The following is an 11,786-nucleotide window of genomic DNA, read 5'->3' as shown; positions in this document are numbered from 1 at the left end:
CAGTGGACACAGAGCCCCCGCAGGCTTTGTTAGTAAAGGACGAGGACTTGAAAGGCGGTTTCCGGTGGTCTGTCTGACAAACTGCACGCAGACGCAGCTCAGGCTCTTCCCCAGCTGTCCCAGGGCGGGACCTGTGTGACCAGGCACGCAGCGTTTGTGACCACCTGCCCTGGGCCTGGACAAAGGCCGTCACTTCAGGACTCCGGGGAGAGCCTGCCCGCGGCACCCAAAGAAGGAACGGGGGGGGGAGGTGCAGAGTGAATTCTGGAAAATCACCAGGGCGGACCTGACCCTCTGGCTCGGGCTTGAATGACAAGTCTCCAACCAGCAGACAGAGGGTTAAGGGTGGTGCCGCGTTCCAGGCCTGAGGAACCGTGGGTGCCCAGAGCCGGACACAGCAGAGGAGCCCTCCGGGACTCAGTTTCCGCATCTGTGAAAGGGGTTGAGAGGGTTACGTGCGTTAACACAGGCCACGTGGGTAGAGTGATGCCCGGCACGCAGTAAGTGCCAGCCACCATCCTCGTCACCACCGTCACCATCGTCATCCTCACTGTCGTGATGACATCATGACACCATCGCCACGGCGTCACTGCCGTTATGACGTCATCGCCGTCATCATTGTGGCATCACTGTCATCGTCACGGCGTCCTCTCCACTGTGACATAATCTTCACGCCCGTCATCACTGGGCCCACAACTGGAGAAGCAGGGCGGGAGGATGGGCGGAGAGCGGGGCCACACAGAGGGCAGGCGGCTCTGCCGGCCTTAATCCGAGTGTTTTCCGTGGAGGACGAGGACTCCCACCCCACGGCTCACCGAAGACGACCTCGCCGGAGCACGCACACAACGGGCCGGCGAGAAGACGCAGAAGCCCAGGGGTCACTGGGGGGTGGGGGGGGGGGGGGGGGGGGGGCGGGCGGGGCGGGGGCAGCAGCGGCGGGCCCGGGGGGGGGGGGGGGGGGCCCAGGGAGCCCCCTCTCTCCGGCCACACGCCGGGCCTGCTGGGACCAGGCTGCAGGCCACGCGCCCCGTCAGGAGCCACAGGCTGAGGGGGGAAGGGCGTGCGTGGGCAGGCCTCCCCCCCCCACTTCCCCTCCCCGTGCCTGGGTCACTGCGGCCCCTTCTGAAGAGCGGCCTGGAACGTTCCACCAAACGTTTGCTTCCGCCAGACGGGCCCGCGGGCGCTCTCGGCCCCTGGCGCGCCTCGTCATCCCCGATGCTTCACGGTCAGCTGGCCTCCGGGCGGGGCTCGGCCTCCTCGGAGCAGTAGCGCTGCTGAGTGGTGGCCACATGTGCAGCTCCCCCGAGAAGACCTTCAAACTCGGGTTCTTTCGGCAATTTAAGAACATTGCAGGAAGATTTTTAAAGTACCGTCTGCGACCTAAGCCAGTCTGTAGAGAGCGGTACTTTGCGCCACGAGAAGGGATTCCCAGCTGAAGACAACAGCCGCGAGCCGCGTGAGAAAGAGTCACAACGGCCCGTGTGCCCTCGACCCCGTTCACGCAAAACCCGGACCCAGGTGAATCCGGTGGGGGGGCGGCAGCCGAGGGCGCGGACGGCCGACGAAGACGTCCTAAACTGACCGTGGCGACGCTTGCACAATGCTGGGAACACGCTGAGACCCCTGCTTCTTCGACTTACTCAGCACAAACAGCCAATGAGTGAAGGACGAGCTTCTGTGAAGGAAGTATGGAGACAGGATTGGGTGCCAGGATCCTCGGTTCTAACTCTTTACTTTGCAGACAGAAGCTGGGATTGGGAGCGCGGGTGGGGGCTGGGCTCTCACGGTCCCTGCCGGCCAGGCGCCGTCGCCCCAAGCCCTTCCCGGTGGCCGGTGGCCGAGGACGATCCCTCCACTCGCCGGCAGAGGCTTGCCCTCTGCCTCGGCCCTCACCGTGTGAAGCAGCCAGGTCCACACGCGCTAAGGGAAAACACCGCAAATGCTCCCGCTTGGCGTTCCCCGGCACACCCCTGGCCAGGGAGCCGAGGCCAGCAGGGGTCAGGGAGGGCCCCCGCCCGGTGCGCAGCTGGCCGGTACCTTGGGGGCACGTCCTGAGCCTGCGGCATCTGGAAGCGGTCAGCGTGGGAGGCAGGAAGGAGCTGGGAAGATGACCCCTGGGCCAGGCTGGCCTCGCAGCCCTGTGCTCCCGGGAGCACTCTGCGACGATGGCTTCTGCCTGATTGCACAGGCCTGTGTTGGGGACCCGGTGCAGCCAGAGGTTCAGGGGGACCAGGAATTCACCCCCTCTGTCTACCGCTTTTCTACACAGTGCGGGGGAGCCGCCCGGGGGTGTTGGCTGTGAGGCCGCAGAGAAATGACACACACGGTCCCGTGGCTGGAGACAGGGTCACCTTACAGCTCCAGGGCTAGAGCGCAGGCACCAGCCCTCCACTGCACAGCTGCTCTCGTCTGGCCCCGTCACCTACTGCCACACGGCGAGCCCCCCTGCCCCTCCCCCTCCCCCACTGGCCTCTGGTACCCATCATAGCTGGTGGCCAGAGGAAGGTCAGGGAGGGTCACCAAGCTCCAAGCTGGCTGGCCCCTCACGGCCTTCTTCGTGCTCCCGATGGCAGAGGCCACCTCCCCTGAGTGGGGCATGTGTGTGTGTGTGAACGTGAGTGTGCACAGGTCACGTGGGTGTGGGTGTGGATGTGCACGTGCATGTGCGTGTGCGTGGGCAGGGCTCTTGTGAAACCTGGAGCCCCGTATGACAATTCAGGGCAAATTATACTCCACCGAGAGCAGAGAAATGTGGAAATATTTCTCAACTGAGGCTTTTAGATAATGTATTGATACATTCTGTCTAAACCGGGCAAGGCGGGTTACTTGTACAAAATTATGTTTCAAATTCCCTCAACTAAATCTCTAGCTTCTGAGATGTCTGGCGTGTAACTCACATAATAGAGATTTTATTCAAAGCCATGAAAATAGCTTGTATCTTGTCACCGATACTTTTAAAATAAAAACTGCATATAGACTGAACCTAAGATAACTTTCCAACGTCGAGACCCATCATTATATTTTACAGAGTGAACACGTGATTATCTCTCACGCCCGATTACTTGGCTGTGCTGAGGGCTCCACCAGCACTCCCAAGAGAAAGAAGGCGAAAAGCCTTGGGGATAATGCATGGGACGAAGTTAGACACTTCCAGCCCCGTCCAGTGTCTTTCTCTTTATCAGACACAGTTCTCAGCTCTGCTTCGTGAGGACGTTCATGCCTCTGCGCACATCACCGGCCGGGCAGCACTTTGTGCGTGTACGTGGTGGCTCCCTCCCATGGGTGTGCCACCATCGGTGACCAGAGCGTCACGGGACGGCCGTTCTCGGCAAAGGAGGGTTACGGTCCTGGTCATCTGTACCGGGACCGGGTCCCAGATCCTGGGGGCACAGGTGAGTGCAAGGTGGGCAAGCTGGGGGGTCAGGGTTTGTGATGGGGAACAAGTTGGGGGGGGGGGGGCTTCTCTGCCCCTGAGTTTGGAGGAGGCGCCCCAGGATCAGGAGAGGGTTGGGTGAGCCAGGGTATCGAAGGCCCCTAATACTGACTCCATGGTGGGGGTGCACCCAGCAGCATATGGAAAATTCTGTGCATACAGAAAGACGGACACATGCAAAGTGCACAGCCTGACGGAGTTCGCAAGGGGACCCTGCAAACATTTGTAACTTAACACCTAAAATGTTTCTGAGTTTTGTTAAAGGATAGATTTTTTAGAGGTAAAATTATGGCCCTGGCACAAATGTAAAATGAACTTGTGTCCCGTGTTGCTTACACATTAATTAACGAGGGACCCTCCTTAGTCCGTGCACTGTGCCTCCGCAGACACGAAATGGGCTCAAACGTCTCTGGGCAAGAAGATGCGAAGCTGACTGACACCCCCACGCCGCGGAGCTGGGGACAAAGGCGCAGGTGGGGTGCCTTCGCTGGGGCCTCCGCGTGCTCTCTCGCTCCTGTGAAGGGCTCACGAGCCACATACCCTTTCCTAAATCCAAGTACTAATGGACCAGGTGCTGAGCGTGAAAACAGCATCCGCGCAGTCCCAAGCGGTGGCAGAGATAAAACGCGAAACAAAAGCTGAAGGCGCTGGCTGTGGGTCCCCGCAGCCTGGGGCCAGGGAGCCAAGTGAGCCACAGGGCGGGAGCCTCGTGGGGACCCAGTGGCCCCCTCTCCCAGGCCTCGGCCCAGGGCCCTCCGCCCCCGGGGCACCCTCACCGCCTCGTGCTCCCGGGGAAGCCGCGGGTAACCACAGAGAGGACGTGTCCAAGCAGACGTGTGCATCAGACACGGAACGCTTCCAGCCACGGCCACGGCAAGGGGGCAGCAAACGCGGTGCTGATGGGCTGGGGTGTCGAGGGGTGCGGCCTCCAGGACCTTGGGCAGAAGTGGGTGGGCGCCCGGCTCTCTGCAGAGGGCGAGACGCTGGCAGGGGCCGCGGGCAGCAGGTGGGGTCTGAGCGGGTCCCAGCCTGGGTTTGGAGGGAAGGGGAGGCCACACAGAGGCCACCTGCCCCCGCGCCTGTGCTGACCTTGCACCTGCGGTTGGGTGGGACCCCCACGCGGCTGATGCCGCTTTCTCCACACCCACCCCCCTTCCTGCACGTCTCCCCTGCCCACCCAGCTGCTCTGACCCCACTCTGCCTCGTGCCCCGGGGGCAGGACCACCCTGGAGTGGGCACCATGGTCCCAGCAAGAAGCTGTGTTGTCCCCCAAGGGTCTCTCGGGTCAGTGCCTCCAAGTGACTCAAAGTGGAGGCCCTGTCCCGGGAGCCCCCTGACACCCCAACTCTGCCTGTGCCCCAAACGGTCCATCTGGGCACTCGTCACGGAGGGAGGAGGGGGGAGGGGGAGAGTCAGTGTCACAATGGCAGATGGTGCTGCTGTCCTGTCAGTCCTTCTTCGAGTAAGGGAACCACATCCAAATATAAGCCGCTGTTCACATGGATGGATTGAGCCGCACACCCTCTCGGGGGACCTCTTAGTGACGCCCTCCTGATGGGGCTGCGGGGAGAAATCCACCTTGCCAAAGCAGGAGTCAAAACCATGTCCTAAATCCAAGTACCAATAAACCAAGCACTGGAAACGGGAAGGCCTTGCTTTCTAGGATTCTCCAGAATTTTCTACAATCACCTGTACACAGAAGAGGAAGGGGTTTCCTACGCCCCTGCCCTGTGTCTTTCTCAGATTTTATCGGCTCTGAGGGCGAGACCCCTGTCTGAGGCTGGGAGCGTGAGAATACCGTGTCAAGGACGAGAGGGGACCTGCCCAGATCCTGTGCTCACAGGGGACGCTGGTGCCTGTGACCCGTGACATGTGGGAAGACCAAACCGCCCAACCTCAAGGGTGCCGTCCAGCACAGCACTGTCCCCTGGTGAGGCGGCCTGAAGTTAGTCCTGTGGGGCACCGGTCCGATATGGGCATAGGAAGACCCTCACTCTCATGCACCATTCCTGCCAGAAAGCGCCTCACGATGGCAGGTGGAACCAGCCTCGGGATGAGGTAGAACAGAGATATTTACAATTATCTGAAGTCACCACTGAGCTGTTGGATCAAACCGTCCCTGAAGGTCCTCTGGACCTATCAGCTTTAGGAGCCAACAGATCTCCTGATTAGATCATTATGAGTGTGTTTGAATCGACCTCATGATACAGCTGGGTAGAATTTGAAAGTTAGAGTTAATTTCGTACGGCCTTGAAAATCCTACATAGGCCAAATGAGCCCTGAATGGCACTATGCGAGGGAATTTCTTCCACGATGTCTCGTAAAAATTTGCTAATTTACGGCTTGTCAACCACTGCCCACGGCACTCGGGACTGAGCACCCACCGGGGAAAAGCCACGTCCTGAGACTCCTGTCTGAACCTAAGCTTCTGCATTAAAGACAATACTGAAAATAACAACAACGTTCTGGTTTTGAGAGCAAACAGGTGTCCCAGCTACGGTCCCAGGGGCCAGCAACCAGCTTTGTAAATTCCTAATTCATTTCCTTGTGAAGGAGCCTTTGATTAAAAATGTAGAACCCGAGGGAAGGCGTCTGGGCCACGAGGGGCTTCCCTGGGTGAGTGTTCAGTCTGTGACACTGACATGTCTCACCAGCGGAGAGCTATTTCTGGAGAAAGCAGAAACAATAAACGGACCGAAAATACTCAGGATTGATCCAAGCTTCCCCTTTCAGAGAAAAACCAGAAGTCTCCCCTTCCGTATTCTTGTGGAAACCCTCGCAGGTGCAGGGACACGAGGCCGGGTGTCTGGACAGGGGAGGCCCCCACCGAGACCCTCCCGCCCGTTGACTCGGGGCCTGGGTGCTGCTGACCAGCGATTTCCAGTCACGTTTCGGCCACGCTCACAGGTGCCGCACACTCACAGCCAGGAGACGGTGAGCGAGACAAGACGGGGTTCCTTCCCGCGCCTCCGAGCCTTTCTTCTTGGAAAAGTACAAGAAAGGCAAAACCAAACAAAAAACTTCCATTATAGGAAGGACTTGTGCTGCCAGTACATTGAAAGGTTCAGAACGTCGAAACGGTGAGGGACGAGCTGGGGGGCAGGCGGGCGGAAGGGGGGGGACGGCCCTGTGTCAGACCCGAAGATGTGTAGATGTCACACGGGTGACAGCGGGACAACGAGTTCTTCAGTAAGTGGTACAGAGACGATTCGGAAAATTAATACAGAAGGTAGCGTTTGCCGAAATAAACTCCAAACCGACTCAAGCCCTGCCCCCGGCACGGTGACTGGTGGGGCCGCTTTGCTCCTGACTGCAGCACCAGGCTCCATCTGAGGTTTCTTACCCGGGGCCAAGACTGAGCCCGAGCTGTTTGCGGCCACGTCCGCAGGTGCACGTGGCAGCGTCCCATTACAAAACGCGGAGAAAATCGACACAAATCCCTGCTGGGGCCCCGGCCGCCTAGGAAGGTGCGTCAGGGCCCCCCCCACCCCGTCCACGCCCCCTGCTCCGGGGAGCAGAGCAGACATGCACCCCCTGGCCTTCTCCCCAAGACAGCGCTTTCTGGGGGGCTCTGCGTTCCACAGCCCCGGCCCCACAGTCGGTCAGAGTGAAGCCTGGGCCCCAGGAGGGGCTCCCTCTCGGGCACGATGACGGGCTGCCGGCCTTCTCCCCCGAGTCTCAGTCCACGCGTATGTCCTGGGGGCCACAGATCTGCTCCGTGTTTCCCCTTGGACGTGGGTTCCACCTCCTGCTGCCTCTGGTTGGGAGTTTTTGTCTTCCCCTCGTAATTTTATGCATTTTACTCGATATGCTCCATCGCTAGCCCTTTCTGGAATCAGACCTGATTTAAACTGATTAACAAACTGGCCTCTGTAAAGTCTGGTCCTTCCCACCGCCCTGAAGTCCTCCTCAGGTGGACAAAGCCTCCTAGGCAGAGTCCAGCGGAGGGGGGTCTGTAAAGTTCTTTAGAAGCAATGGGTGTTTCTACTCATGTTTTGTTATTCACAGGATGTAAGCATGGTCTCTGAAACATATCAACACAACAGAGGTTCAGACCAACAGCTGGCACCTATTAGCGCCCACGGCTGTCTTCCCGGGGAGGGAGCTGTCACCCGGTGCTAAGTATACCCACATCACGCGCGTGGCCACCGCCGTCAGGAAGTCACTGGAGCTTTCCACCCACATTTGGAATCTGCATTTGGGAGAAGCCTGTGTTTAAGGGCTCCTAACAGGCAGATGCCAGCTGGATGTCCACTCGGGGACATCCTGCCGGACACGAAGCCAGCCTGACGGGCTCATCGGGTCCAGCGACGGCCATCTGGACGTGCAGAGGCGACACCGGCAACCAGGAGACGGTCGATTTCCAAGGAACGAGTGCAGTGACCGTCCAGTTGAGACGCTCACCCCCAACGCCCAAATAAGTGGGTGTCAGTCTCGGGCCGGACCTCTAGATGCAGATTTCCCCCCCTCTCTTCTGCTTGACGTGCCCTGGCCTGGAGGACAAGGGACCCGCTGGCGAGGGCGGAGGAGCCGGGCACCAGGAAAATGTCCGGCAGGGGGGTGCCGGAGGGACGCACAGAGCCTGAGGAGGGGTAGACGCAGCTATGCCGGGGTCACCAGGGGCAGCGGGTCTCCCGCGAGCTGTCCAGAGTACTAGGCCGTGCTCAGGCCGTCGCACCTCAGGGCCCCAGCCTGCAAGGAGCCCACACCTGTTTGGCTGCAGGAGGTCAGCTTGGTCGTGACATGTGGAAATGCAAGTGTCTTCTCCGGCCTCTGTCTCCCGCTTACCGAACCCAGACCTCAGACGGCCCGCCCGCTTCTGAAGAGAGGCAGGAACAGGCCGGCCACGCCCGCACGGTCCCAGAGCAGAAGCTGCCTGGGACAAACGTGAAAACACGAAGGACGGATCCACGCGGCCTGAGGTCCCATCGTCCGGCAGAAACCGGTGGGAGGAGTTTGCCGCGTTCTCCACGCTGGGAGCACCCAGACACAAACAGGGCACACGTGTGCACTTTCTCCCGAGCCCCAGGGAGTGCTGGGGACCCGCCCCCACTCCACGGGTGGCTGAAACGTTTTGTTTTCATCACATACCTGGTCCGGGGTGTCGTAAAGAATGAGAACTGGTGTCGTTGGCACTAACCCAGCCAGGGGGAGCTGCAGTGGGAAAGCACACCTACTTTTGTAGAAATCAGCACAAACATTCTGTAAAACAAACCAGAGCAGGCAGCAGAACGAAAAGCAGACAGACCAGAGCGCGGGGGGACTTGAGTCGGCAGAGAGGGAAGCCAAGACGGGCCTGATCCAGAGCCCGGGAGCCGGGAGCTCCGGCCCCGTGGGCGCCACCCAGTTCGAGAATCTTCTCCCCACATCCACGCGGGGGGCCGCCTCCCCCTTCCCCGGGTGGACCCGGGTTGTTCTCCAGACAGACTGAAACCTGGTCTCCGGGCCAGGGGGCCCCCGGTATGCGCAGCCTGCACACGAGGCCCCGTTTCCTGTCCTCCGAGAGGCACCGCGGGCAGGACGCGGGCACGCTTGGTCACACGGCACTGACGACACACGAGCAGGCCTGGAACCGAGGAAGGGCCCGTGGGCTGCGATGTTTGGGGAAGCCACCAGAAAGTGCAGCTCCGCAGCAAGGCCAGACACAGGGAGGGAAGCGTGGGGAACCGTGGGGCCGGCGGAAGGGCCGGGGCTTGGCCAACGGGAGTCCGGAGCGGAGAGCAAGGACCATGGGACGCAGGTGGCACCAGCCAGCAATCCCGGGAAAATTCGCCAGAACCGAAGTTGTGTGTTTCCAGGTCGGAAGCCCTCCCACCCGCAGCTTCCCTGCGGCTGCCAGCACGCTGCCCAAGGGAGGGTCCCACAGAGGCACGAGGGTCAGGGAACGGTTCCCGTGTGCCAGGCAGCGCCGGGAGCCAGAGGGCCGTGCCAGGCTCCTGGTCACCGTCACCACAGGCCCATGAACAGGGGAGGGCTGTGGGGGGAGCCACGTCTCCATCCCTCACCACGGCTGGCCGGGGACGGCGCCCACACCTAGCGAGTGAAGAGACAGCGAGCACAGCTCGTGTGGGACATGGCGAGCCCCAAAGGGCAGGCCCACGGCCCCGGGAAGATCAGAGAGGACAGAGGCTACAGACACACGCCCCTCGGGAACAGACACGGGGTGTCGGGCCACAGAGCGGCGCGGTCCCCTGGGCACACCTCCGGGGCACGGGCAGCCCGCCGGACTTGAACGCCGGGCACCCTTATTATCGCTGCTGTGACGGAACGAACGTATTCATAATTCACAGCCCTGCCCCTTCACGCGTCTCCAGGATGAGACCACGCTGGACATGCAAGTCCGTCAGTCAGCTTCAGGGCTCATCGGCCCCGAGATCCTGGCTCAGACACGGCACGTGGATTCCCCAGCCCTCTGGAGCCCCTGGCTCGGTCGAGGCGTGCGGGGCAATCCAAGGGCACTGCGTGGCTTACACGGAGTCCCAGTGCCACCCAGACCCTGGGCGCGGGTCTGTGGGCAGAGCTCCACGCCCAGCAGGTGCTGCACACGGGAGGACACGTGACAGTCCCCGACCCCGTGCCTCAGTTTCCCATGTATGTGTGCGAGCAAATGCTTAAGCTGACAGAAAATAAAATGTGTCACAGGAATAGGAGGAAGCGTGGTTTGTAACCCAGCACACGGTGAGGCCTGACTCCCCAACTAAGGCACCGCAGAACCAGCCGTGAGTCACATGCTCTGTCCCGGGCAACATGGGCTTCCAGGCTGCTGTCGGTTGTCTTTGAATTTTTGTGACTTTTTTCAGGGAGATTTGTATCCATTAAAGTTACTGAGAATAAGGAGAACTGGTCAGGTACAGCTGCTGTGTGTACCCACGCATGCGTACGTGTGTGTTCCTGCGGTATGCGTGTGTATGAGTGTGCACGTGTATGCACATGTGTGCACGCACAGGGATGTGCATGTGTGTGTACAGGAGTATGCACGTCTGTGTGTGTCCATAGCTGTGCACGTGTGTGTGCTGAGTGTGCACACGTGTTACAGAGGTGTGCACGTGTGTGTGCAGATGCGTGTGCATGGGTGTGTGTACAGAGGTGTATGTGTGCAGGGCTATACATGTGTGTACAGGTGTGTGCTTGTGTGTGTGGGGATGTGCACGTGTGTGTACAGAGCGTGTGTGTGGGTGTGCACGTGTGTGCGTATACAGAGGTGTGCACGTGTGTGTACGTGTCCACGTCAGTGCACAGCGACCTCAGACAGCTAAAGCAAAGGTCAACCCTCGCGGCCATGGGTTGGAGCCCAGGCCTGGCACGTGGGCAGCACGAACAGTGTGGGGCTTGTCACTTGGAGGTTGGGCGCCGGGTGAGGGGCCAATTCCCGGAAAACGCCCAGGTCAGCAAGGGCACGTCCGACCACCCAGACCCCACGCGTCACCTGACGACTATGGCACGTCCCGAGGACGTCATGCCTTGTGCGCAGCGGCACTCAGAAGTGTTGGCTCTCGCCGTTGCACGTCCACACGCACACTCACGTCCTTGCCTGCTCTCACAGGGCATGACTTCCACGGTACGAACACTCTTGGAAACCGCAGCTTTGGCGGCTGCACCTTCCGGAACACGGCCACACCACCACCCGCCAGCCGTGCTCCACTGGGCGAGCTCAGCGCCGCCCGTGACAGGGACACCACACAAGCCTCTGACCACCTCCTCGGGCTGAGTCCCAGACGCGGGATTTCTGACAAAACACACAGGCGTGCTCAGGGTCACGATACACTCGGGATCGGACAGCAGGGCTCTGGCCCCACACGGCTGGGTGTTGGATGTCACTGCTGCTTTAAGGCACAGTTGCGGTGGAACGCCTGGGCCCTGTGTGCGCCCGGCTGGGGGGCCAACAGCCCTCTCCAACCCCCACCCTGAGAGGGGCCCTAAACAGTCCACAGAACCCCCTGCACAACCCCACCCTGAGGCCCAAGGTTCCAGGACACAGGAAGGGAGAGAGGCAGCGCTGGGACCCAGAGCATCTGGACCCTTGAGCCCGGGCCATCCCAGGGCCTGGGGCTGCAGCAGGAGGGCAGAGGAGGGCCAACTTCTGCACATTTGTCCAGTTTTCCAGGTGGCTCTGGGTAGATGACCAGAGCGTCCCCATCCTGAGCCAACGTTACCTCCCCCCAGCCTGCAGGGCCCTGAGGTCAGTCCTCCAGTGCCCTCAACTATGCTCCTCACATGGCCTGTGCCCCTGCACCCCTGCTCCCCAGCCCCTGCACCCGCTCCCACCCAAACCCTGCACCCCTGCTCCCCAGCCCCTGCTCCCCAGCCCCTGCACCCCTTCTCCCACCCAAACCCCTGCACCCCTGTTTCCAGA

The 11,786-nt window shown here is 60.7% G+C and overlaps 1 long non-coding RNA gene across 1 annotated transcript; it reads left to right on the top strand.

Moving 5' to 3' along the window:
- The first annotated feature begins 950 nt into the window (after window positions 1-950).
- LOC125914753 (uncharacterized) lies at window positions 951-2,977 on the top strand. The gene is made up of 2 exons (XR_007455415.1): window positions 951-1,686; window positions 2,270-2,977. It is a non-coding gene; the product is annotated as an uncharacterized LOC125914753 (long non-coding RNA).
- The last annotated feature ends 8,809 nt before the right edge of the window (window positions 2,978-11,786 follow it).

Source organism: Panthera uncia (assembly GCF_023721935.1).
Source record: "Panthera uncia isolate 11264 chromosome D3 unlocalized genomic scaffold, Puncia_PCG_1.0 HiC_scaffold_8, whole genome shotgun sequence".
In the NCBI taxonomy this organism is placed as follows: Eukaryota; Metazoa; Chordata; class Mammalia; order Carnivora; family Felidae; genus Panthera; species Panthera uncia.
Note: the sequence above shows the minus strand (reverse complement) of the source record. Positions and strands in the feature narration are given on the sequence as shown.